The sequence below is a fragment of the Zingiber officinale genome, chromosome 5A (assembly GCF_018446385.1).
Source record: "Zingiber officinale cultivar Zhangliang chromosome 5A, Zo_v1.1, whole genome shotgun sequence".
Classification (NCBI taxonomy): Eukaryota; Viridiplantae; Streptophyta; class Magnoliopsida; order Zingiberales; family Zingiberaceae; genus Zingiber; species Zingiber officinale.
The window spans coordinates 93,274,672-93,286,089 of NC_055994.1; positions in this window are offsets into that span (position 1 = coordinate 93,274,672).

The following is an 11,418-nucleotide window of genomic DNA, read 5'->3' on the forward strand; positions in this document are numbered from 1 at the left end:
AGCCGAGCCGCTTTGCGATAATGAGGCAGAGCTACATCCGATCGGATGAATTCTTTTAGAAAGTCTGCAATCGGCTCGTCATCACCTTCGAGGTGGCCATCACTACCACGGCGGATCATCTAAAAGCCAAGGGTCATCTCCCGGAGTCCTTTATCATCCCCGTCCGGGAACACGCTACGCTTCTTACTGCCATACCGAAACATGTTTTTAACTACCTTGAGTGAAGTGTCTTTGTAATTCTTCCGCTCGGTCGGAAAACTTTATTTTTAATGGAATTTTGCTTTTTGCTCTGTTAGCTTGTTTTCCCTGGTCAACGCAAATAATCGTGTGGCCCGAGCGGGTGCTTTGCTAGTGGGTCATTGTTTCCTTCCTTTGGGATTTATGGTCGTCGCTTGACGGTCTTCAAGCCGTAGGGTTTACAGTCACCAGTTCGACTCTAGAGTTTAACATCGCCGCTCGACGGTCTTCAGGCCGGGGGTTTATAGTTGTCGGTTCGACTCTAGAGTTTAACATCGCCGCTCGACGATCTTCAGGCCGAGGGTTTATAGTCGCCGGTTCGACTCTAGAGTTTAACGTTACCACTCGACAGTCTTCAGGCCAGGGGTTTATAGTCACTAGTTCAACTCTAGAGTTTAACGTCGTCGCTCAACAGTCTTCAAGCCAGGGGTTTATAGTCATCGATTCGATTCTAGAGTTTAACATCGCCGCTCGATGGTCTTCAGGTCGGGGGTTTATAGTCGCCGGTTTAACTCTAGAGTTTAACGTCACCGCTCGACGGTGTTCAGGCCAGGGGTTTATAGTCGTCGGTTCGACTCTAGAGTTTAACATCGCCACTTGACAGTCTTCAGGCTGGGAGTTTATAGTCTCTGGTTCGACTCTAGAGTTTAACGTCGCCGCTCGGATTATAAAGTTCTACTCCGCACTGAAGTCCCACAGACGGTGCCAATTTGATCCTGTCTAAGAGTCGAGTCGACGGATGCTGAGGACGTGGCACTCGCGACTGTCTTTGGGTAATCTCCGAGGTGAAGTGAACCTCCGGTGAATCTGTAACAAAGCCGAGCCGGGAAGGGGTTCCCGACGACGACCCTCCGACGCTCAAGTCAGGCAACGTCGGGATGAAACAGAAACAGAGTAGTGAGACTGTAGCTACAGTGAAGAATATTGTATACCTCCGTCGAAGTCTGGGGGGGCTTATATAGGATCCCGGGGAGGTGCGTGTACGCTTCTCGAGATGTGCACGCTTCCCAAAGCATACCTCAGAATGACCGTGTCAAAAAAGTGTGTCTGACACCATACCACAACCGTCCGAGCATATCTCTGACATGACAGTGGAAACTTCCACCGTACGATTCTTTGTTTGGTCCAGCCGCCGACCATGTTGTCCGTCGGCGACACCTGGCTCGAGAAGGATATCACCAGTTGTCTGCCTCCTTTGTCCTCTTTTGCACCTTTTGTCTGTTTCCAGGCCGAGCGGGAGGGCCGCTTGGCCACCCCAGCGGTCGGGCGTAAAGGCGTGTCGGACCGAGCGAGAAGGCCCCTCGGGCACATACTCGGACGGGAATGCGTCCTTAGTTGATCTGCAGCTCAGCCGAGCAGACGGGCCGCTCGGCGCAACAACTCCTCTGTACAAGCAAATCATGAGCGTCGGAAGCCCGACCTGTGGTCGAGCTATCTTCGCACCAACCCTGGCGCTATCCTGGCCGAGCGGCCAGGGGGTCGACAAGATCCTTGATGCACTTCCTTTAGTATATACTCCGTGTCTTCCGAGTTGACGCACTTTAGTAACGGACGAGAAAAAGCTTTTTTGTAGAGCTGTTCCCAAATGAGGGCGAACCGACCCGCTTTCTTCCTTATCAACTGGGTCTCTTCCCGACCGGGCGACGTAATTCTCGATCGTAAAAATTCCACTATGGTTGTCCTCCAGTCGCTCGGGAACGTGAGGCCGTCCATCTTGTCAATTCGAGCCACTAATGACACCTGCTCAATTGGTTGTTGTATGACGATCGGAGATATCGAACTTGCAAGCTTAGCCAACTCATCCACCGCCTGGTTTTCCATTCAGGGGATCTTTTGTATGACCACCTCGCTAAAGTTGGCCTTGAGCATTTCGAAGGCCTTCGCGTAGAGCTTGGGTCTTGCATTGTTTATCTCGAAAGCTCCTGAGAGTTGTTGAGCAGCAAGCTGAGAATCCGAGTAGATCATCACCCGGCTTGCTCCTACGTACCGAGCAGCCTGCAATCCAGCGATAAGGGCTTCATATTCTGCTTCATTATTGGTTGCCCGATAATCCAGCCGGACGAACAGCTGCACCCGCTCTTCCTGGGGCGAAATCAATAAAATACCAATACCGCTCCCAAGCCGAGTGGAGGAGTCATCCACATATACTTTCCATAAAGATTCGGGCTCGGGATTATGCACTTTGGTGATGAAATCTGCCAAGGATTGCGCCTTAATTGTCGTGCGGGGCTGATACTGGATATTGAATTCACTGAGCTCAGTTGTCCACTTGATCAACCGTCTGGATGCTTCCGAGTTGAGGAGAACTCTCCCCAAAGGATTGTTCGTCATGACGATTATTGTGTGCGTGAGGAAATAAGGTCGAAGCCTCCACGCGGCGACGACTAGCGCGAAGGCAACCTTTTCGAGACCAGTGTAGCGGGACTCAACATCCTTTAGAATGTGACTCAGAAAATACACGGGTTGTTCTTCGTTGTCTTGTCGCACTAACGCCGAGCCTACAGCATGCTCGGTCGAGGATAAGTAGATGCAAAGCGGCTCGCCGGTGTTGGGCTTAGCTAATACAGGCAAAGAGTTTAGATAAACCTTTAATTCCTCAAACGCCTGGTTGCATTCTCCGTCCCACTGGAATTTGGTGGCTCGGCACAGAATCTTGAAGAAAGGCAAGCTTCGATCGGTCGTTTTGGAGATAAACCGCGACAAGGCCATTATCCGATCGGTAAGGCGTTGCACTTCCCTCAAGTTTCGGGGAGGTGGCATGTCTTGCAGCGTTTTCACTTTGTTGGGATTCGCCTCTATGCCCTGCTCGGTAACAATGTACCCCAGAAAGCGACCGCTCTTTGCTCCGAATAGATACTTCTGGGGATTTAGCTTGACTCCGTATGTCCTTAGCATTTGGAAGGTTTCCTCTATATCTGCACAAAGGTTAGCCACTCGGATTGATTTAATAAGTATGCCATCAACATATACCTCCAGGTTTCGCCGATCTGCTTTTGGAACACCTTGTTCATGAGTTGCTGGTATGTGGCACCGACGTTCTTTAGTCCGAACGACATTATGTTGTAGCAATAACTGTCGTCTACCGTAATGAAGCTCACTTTCTCCTGGTCTTCCCGGGCGAGCGGCACTTGGTGGTAACCCTGATAGGCATCCATCATACTTTTCAGCTTGCATCCAGCGGTCGAGTCTACCATCTGGTCAATTCAGGGCAGAGGGTAAAAGTCTTTTGGGCACGCCTTATTCAGATCTCGGAAGTCGATATAGACCCTCCATTTATTGCCCGGCTTGGAGACCAACACCACATTCGCGAGCCATCTTGGGAACTGCACCTCCCGTACGTGGTCAGCCTCTAGGAGTTTTTCGACTTCTGCTCGGATTATGACGTTCTGCTCCATACTGAAGTCCCGCTTCCTCTCTTGACGGGCTGAGCGTCTGACCGGACATGGAGCTCATGTTGCGCGATGATCGACGAGATGCCTGGTAGCTCGTGCGTTGACCACGCGAAGACATCATGGTTGCGCTGTAGGCACCTGATCAGCTCCTCCTTCGGGCTTGCTTCCAGGTCTGATGCAATGAATGTGGTGGCCTCCGATCGTCCATCCCAGATCTGCACCTCCTGCTTTTCTTCATAAACTAAGGTGGGAGGCTTTTCGGTTATGGTGTTTACCTCGAGGCGCGGGGCCTTACGAGCGAACTTTGATTCAGCTCGAATCATCTCCACATAACATCGTTGGGCGCCCAGCTGATTTCCGCGGACTTCTCCCACCTTGTCCTCTACGGGAAATTTGATCTTCTGACAGAAAGTTGAGATGACCGCCCGAAACTCGTTGAGAGTCAGTCGTCCCAGTATCACGTTGTAGATGGAGGGGGTATCGACCACGATGAAGTTAGTGGTCTACATCCTTCGAAGCAGCTCCTCTCCTAGCGAGATGGCCAACCTAGTTTGCCCGACCGGCAGGACCTCATTGCCAGTAAATCCATACAGCGGGGTCGTCATGGGCTGCAGTTCAGCCCGGTCGATTTGCAGTTGATCGAACGCCTTCTTGAAAATAATGTTGACCGAGCTACCTGTATCAATGAATATGCGATGAATAGTATAATTTGCTATTACCACTCGGATGATGAGTGCGTCATCGTGCGACACTTCAACTCCTTCCAGGTCTATGGGCCCGAAGCTTATCTCGGGGCCCTGTGCTCGCTCCCGACTGCAGCCTACTGCATGGATCCTTAGCTGCCGAGCGTGCGACTTTCTGGCCCGGTTTGAGTCGCCGCCTGTTGGTCCACCAGCAATGATGCTGATCTCGCCCCGAGTAGTGTTGCTCCTGTTTTCTTCCTCCCGAGCGGACGGTTTCATTTACTCCTGCGAAACTCCGGGATTGACCCTCGGTTGATGATGATATTGCCGTTCGGGGGACTCCCTAGTCACCCGTCGCCTGGTACTCTGGTGTCGATGGCGTCGATCGGGCGAAGGTGATCGACGTCGATAGCTTCTCGATGCCGGGTGAGCAATCGGGCCAAGACTCCGACAATCACGAGTGTTGTGAGTTGCTGACTGGTGAAGCGAACAAAACATAGGAGTCCATACCTTTCCTTTTTGCTTGGGTCGATCGACCGCCACATGTTGGACAACATGCAGCCTTGTTTCCTGATGAGAGCGCGTTCCCTCAGCGCGGGGTCCTCTTGGTGGCTGATGGCTGACCATCGAACGTCGCTTGGCTGAAGACAAGGGCTCAGACGACGCTTCTTTCTTCCTAGCCGCCTGGGCTTCCTCTACATTGATATATTCGCTGGCCTTCTTCAGCATATGATCGTAGTCGCGAGGTGGTTTTCTGATGAGCGAGCGGAAGAAATCCCCGTCGATTAGGCCCTGAGTGAAGGCATGCATCATTGTCTCAGATGAGACCGTGGGGATGTCCATCGCCGCCTGGTTGAAGCGCTAGATGTACGCTCGGAGAGTTTCTCTCGACCCTTGTTTCATAGAAAACAGGCTGACACTGGTCTTCTGATAGCGTCGACTGCTGGTGAAGTGGTGGAGGAATGTCGTTCGAAAGTCTTTAAAGGTCCGAATTGATCCGTCTGACAATCTTCGGAACCAACGTTGAGCCGAGCCGGACAGCGTAGTAAGGAAGACTCGGCACTTGACTCCGTCAGTATATTGGTGGAGGGTAGCAGCATTGTCGAACTTACTGAGGTGGTCGTCAGGATCGGTTATGCCACTATACTCCCCGATCGCCAGTGGGGTGTAGTGCTTCGGGAGCGGGTCCAGTAAGATCGCCTCAGAGAATTGGTGATTGATCCACTCGGGAGATGACTCGGTCTGAGGCGCCTTGCCCCTTTTGATATCCCGGGCGAGGGCTTCATCAGATGATCCTTGGTTGGCTTGAGCTAGCTCAGACGGAGTTTGGAACAGGGCCCGATGGAATGGAGTGGGGGCGGGCGGCACATCTCCTGGTGTGCCGGTCTGCCCTTTATTCTGTGCCCAAGTGGAGTACTGTTCCGGTCGATCTTCTTGCACCGCTTGACCGCCCGATGCCGAGGTCGCCTGCTGCACCATCCGCTCGGCTAACACTTTTTGCTGTTACTGCTCCACGATTTTTGCTGCTCTCGCCTCAATAAGAGCGTCGAGCTCCTCTTGAGAGAGCATCACGATGTGCGATTGTCCAGCTCCTTCCATCTTCGCCTCTCAGATTCAGGTGCGTTCCCACAAACGGCGCCAATTTGATCATGTCTGAGAGTCGAGTCGATGGATGCTGGGGACGTGGCGCACGCGGCTGTCTTTGGGTGAGCTCCGAGGTGAAGTGCCTCCGGTGAATCTGCAACAAAGCCGAGCCGGGAAGGGGTTCCCGGCAACGACCCTCCGACGCTCAAGTCAGGCAATGACGGGATGAAATAGAAACAGAGTAGTGAGACTGTAGCTATAGTGAAGAATATTACATACCTCCATCGCAATATGGGGGACCTTATATAGGATCCCGGGGAGGCACGTGCACGCTTCTCGAGACATGCACGCTTCCCAAAGTATACCTCAGAATGGTCGTATCAGAAAGTGTGTCTGACGCCATACCGCAACCGTCCGAGCATATCTCTGACATGACAGTGGAAACTTCTACCGTACGATTCTCTGTCCGGTCCAGCCGCCGACCATGCTGTCCGTCGGCGGCACCTGGCTCGAGAAGGATATCACCAGCTGTCTGCCTCCTTTGTCCTCTTTTGCGCCTTTTGTCTGTTTCCGGGCCGAGCAGGAGGGTCGCTCGGCCACCCCGGAGATCGGGCGTAAAGGCGTGCCGAACCGAGCGGGAAGGCCCCTCGGGCATATACTCGGACGGGAATGCGTCCTTAGTTGATCTATAGCTCAACCGAGCGGACGGGCCGCTCGGCGCAGCAACTCCTCTATACGAGCAAATCATGAGCGTCGGAAGCCCGACCCGTGGTCGAGCTATCTTCGCGCCAACCCTGGCGCTATCCTGGCCAAGCGGCCAAGGGGCCTCTCCGATCGGCAAGATCCTTAGGTTGACCCTCTTGACTTTGACCCCCACGTGTCATTGACCACTGCCCATGTGGGTCCCCTTATGCTTACCACCGGATCAGTGTTGTATTTTAGTTATAATGCAATACTTATTTGAAAGTATTGCTTGTTTTTTTCTAAAATTTGATATATGACAACAATTTAGTAAAGTGTTGCTCCCAAAGTGATACCTTAGGCTTATTTTGTAGTAGTGACTCAAGCTTGAGCCAATTCAAGCTTAATAAACCTGGTCAACTTTGACCCAAGGATAATTGCACCAATAGGCTCAAACTTGAGTCTTGATATTTGACAATATATGCAGATTGCAAGTGATAACTATATTTCACTCATCATTCGTATGACCAATTAAATCAATATCGATTAATTCTATTACACACATCCTAACAAATGAACTAATCATTTATTGTATCATGATTTCTTTAATTAAATTAACTCATCATTTAATAAAATAAACTAATCATTTATCATACATTATGTAGAGTAAACAACAATAAACAAACATATGAATGAACATACTATTAACATAAATATGCTGCATATTATTAACATATAACAAACTGACATGAACTAAATGGACTAAATACTGTTATTCTAAAAGACTAGATAGGCTAACACCACTCTCACTAGGACATATACTAGTGCAGTGACCAACATTATCCCTTTCAACCTGTACACATTTGGGGGTACCTTAGGTGGGACAATTTTAGAATTCTCTATCGGATCCTTAATCGGATTTATTTTTAGATCCTCTACACACTCTTCCGGATCCTCCTCTAATTATTCAAGATCTTCTTTTGAATCCTCCTCAGATTCATCAGAATCCTCCTATGGATCCTCTTCTGGTTCTTTAGGACCCTAAGCTAAATGAAGTAAATGTCTACACATATCTGAATATGAGACGTACCCTTCAGAATCATCCCAAAGTTGGAGTGCTATTTCCCTAAGATGTTCCGGTAGTGATTGAACCAGAGTCCATCTTTTATGTGTGTCTTGGACTGGAAACTTTTCTCTCTCTAGTTTCCAGAACAATCGATCGAGCCGACAAATAAGTCATCCGGCTCCATGAACCGGGTTGAAATCAAGCTCTTTAATCTCCTCCGAAAGCTCATGTTGTCGTATATTGTGACTAGTCATATGAAAAAAAATAAAATTAAATAAGTCAGTGCAAATCTGATTAATCAGTATAAAACCAACTTAATTCAATTTATGTAAGCATAGAACCATCATAATTAATAAAAAAAATAAATCTTCTCAATTTATAGGAGTCTAAGTCAATTGATCCATCGGTCCGATCACTTGGGAATTCAGATCCTAAGTTCAGTCCATTGTCCTTGTTAGAACTGTTGGGGTTATAAGGTTGCAAACATAGTCTCACATTAGAAACACATGGGAAAGATCATGGGTTTATAAGAAAAAGATATCTCCATTTGCATGAGGCCTTTTGGGGAGAGCCCAAGAGCAAAGTCATGAGAGTTCAGGTCCAAAGTAGACAATATTATGTCATTGTTGAAATATCTAAATTTTTTTCAATCCTACAATTGATATCAGAGCGAGGTCGTTCTTCACCGGACTATCCGCTGGAAGAAGCACAAGCTAGAGCCATGATCCAAGATTTAACCATGTGGGTGAAACCTTGAATGAAGGAGGGGTGGACAATATTATGTCATTGTCGAAATATCTAAATTCTTTTCGATCCTACAAGAACAAATTTAATTGAACTGGGATGGTTTACCTATATTTTGTTGTAATTTAATCTAAGCACATTTCGATCAATTTCAAACTTATTGATCAAACTCAGGTCCGTTTGATCAAACTAATGCTCATTGATCAATTATTAAGTTTGATTCATTAAAATAAATCTAATCCAATTGATCAAATTGGATTCAATAGAATAAATCTGGTTATTTAATCATATCTGATCTAAGTCCAATTAAATCAACCTCAAATCAAATTGATTCTTATTTGGATTAAATTAGTTTAGTTAAACTAGCTAATAATTTGAATCAAATTAGTTTAGTCAAATTAATTTGAACCAGGTCAAAGTATAAAATGATTTGATTAAATCAACTACTGCTTTAAATCAAAGTTGAGTTGGATTAAACCAACCGAGTTGGTCTAGAGTTGAGTTGGATTAAACCAACCGAGTTGGTTTAGATATGTGAACTAGATAATGTTCCACATGTATTAATTAATTGAGATAAAAACATAAAGTTTAATTTCAATTAAGTAAATTGTGAGACTAAATCTACTATGTTTCTTGATTTCAACATGCATGCATTAATTTATAACTAAATGGTTTTTTTATTTACTAATTTATTTGATGCATGCTTTATAAAATGACTTCTTAGTATGATTTAGGTGATGTATGGTTAAATGACGAGAATGATTATAATATAGATTTGATAGTAAAATAAAATAGGAATGGGAATGGAAATAAAATCTATTTAGTTATATAAGTTTGGTTGTTTCTCATAAATTTAGAAATCATTTCCAAATTATCATTATCAAATCTACAATCCAAACACTATCTTTTACTATCATTCCATTTCCTCATTACCAAATCCATCAACAAACATCCCCTTAAATTAAAAAAAGAAAAGCATTTCGATTTCACCCTAGCCCTATCTGTTGTTACTCCTTCGCTATGAACCCTTACGTCACCGACAATGTCGTTTCCTTTTCTCCGCCAACAGCGCCCATGTCGTTGCCGTGACTACCTCCATCAATGTGATTAGTTGACAGGGACAGTTCTCTTCCGTCGTGGTGTGATCGTCGGCCACGGGAGGAAACCACAACACATAGTCGTAATTTCTCGATGGTTTGGTGTGACGCACGATCGGCTTGGGTTCGTAATTATGCCCACATTCCACTCCTCTGTGGCTCGGGACCTCAACCTTCCATCGTCCAACAATGGTAGAGGATCATGACATAGTCACGATCTCGCTCAGAGACGGCAACCTTTGTCGATAATTTTTTTTCTCGGCCGCGAACAGGAGCAAGAATAACACAGAGGTAAGTTTTAGGGAATTTTGTTTTTCATGCATTTAGAACTACACCTAGCTCTGATATCATTGATGATTCTAAGATGTATGAAATCTAATTGCGAATTCTTTAAAATCTTGTCGTAATCTCCCGTAGATCAATCGGTGACGACAAAATGTGATCTTCGGACTTGCTAACTTGTTGTCTTAAGAACGATTACAAACCTTCAAAGTTCCACAAACCAAATCCCTTGATCTTGGATGTTCCTTCATCTCTTACCCTTGGATGAACCACCTTTCTCTTGCTTGGGGACACACCTTTTATAGGCGCTCGTGCACTTCTACACAAAGTGTAACGTGCAGACGTGGGTGCTACTGCCAACAAGCTGCGTCGCTGAAGCCGAGGGATTCGAGCCAGGTAGAAGCGAGGAAAAGGTGAGAGGTCCGGGGTGAGGACCCTCAAAATGTTTTTCATTAGAAAGAAGATCGTAGCGAATATTTTCATCACTGAAAATCTTGAGTATCAATCTGCAGACACTTGGACAAATTAAAGTAATCTTAAACACAGTTTAAAGCTTTTGTTTGAAGGTTTTTTATATTTGTGATCATCTTTGAACAAAAATGAAATTCTTGTCCGTGGTGGATTGGATGCGCAGTAGTCCTTTAAGGATAATCCCATTAAAAACTGATGCATTGGTACTGATTTAGGTTATTGATAACAAAAATATGTTGATGCATTAGTGCTGGATTATTGTCCTCTCGGGGCGGTGCGATGGTTAAGACATGGGGAGTTGTCACATGAGGTTTTGGGGTCGAAACTTGGCGTGACCGAGCATAACCTCCCCCGTGTCTTAGTCATTTGCACTAATGGCTAATAGTCATTCGTAATTTACCTCTTCCGTATTGGCCTAGGGACGGGTTGACGGGGGCGCTGAAGACGAGCAAATCGTCTTTTGCCACATTAGTGCTGGGTTATCAATAACCCAGCACCAAGGGTTCGTCCCATCTGTTAATATTGGAATCCAGTCCACACCAACTTACCAACTTGAGAGAGGTGATCATCCAGTTGTGCATAGTAGTTAATAAATGGTGCTACCTGAATGAAAATGAGAGATCAATATTCTGTGAAACTAAAGTAGCATGGTACAAAAATTGGCAAGAGATTATTACCAGTGCATATACATAAATTAACAATCTGATAAATATTCTTAATAAATTAGAGTGTTACTATCGTAAGATAAGAGTTGAAATCTCAATAAAATTGAGGAAAAAAATCATCTCTATTCTATTCTGACCTTTATTACCAGTGCATATACATAAATTAACAATCTGATAAATATTCTTAATAAATTAGAGTGTTACTATCGTAAGATAAGAGTTGAAATCTCAATAAAATTGAGGAAAAAAATCATCTCTATTCTATTCTGACCAATTACAGCTTCTGCTTTAAGCGCCATCAAATTAATAAGATTCAAAGTACACAAAAATGACACTTGTAGTTATGGTGCTAAGGTTAGACCTCTAAACGTATCTCCTCGGATGGTGCGGTGGTTAAAATATAGGGTGTTGTCATATGAGATCTTGGGATCGAAACTCGATGTGTCCGAGCATGATCTTCCCTATGTCTTGGCCACTTGTGTTAATGGCTAGTAGTCATCCGTGATTTACCTCCGT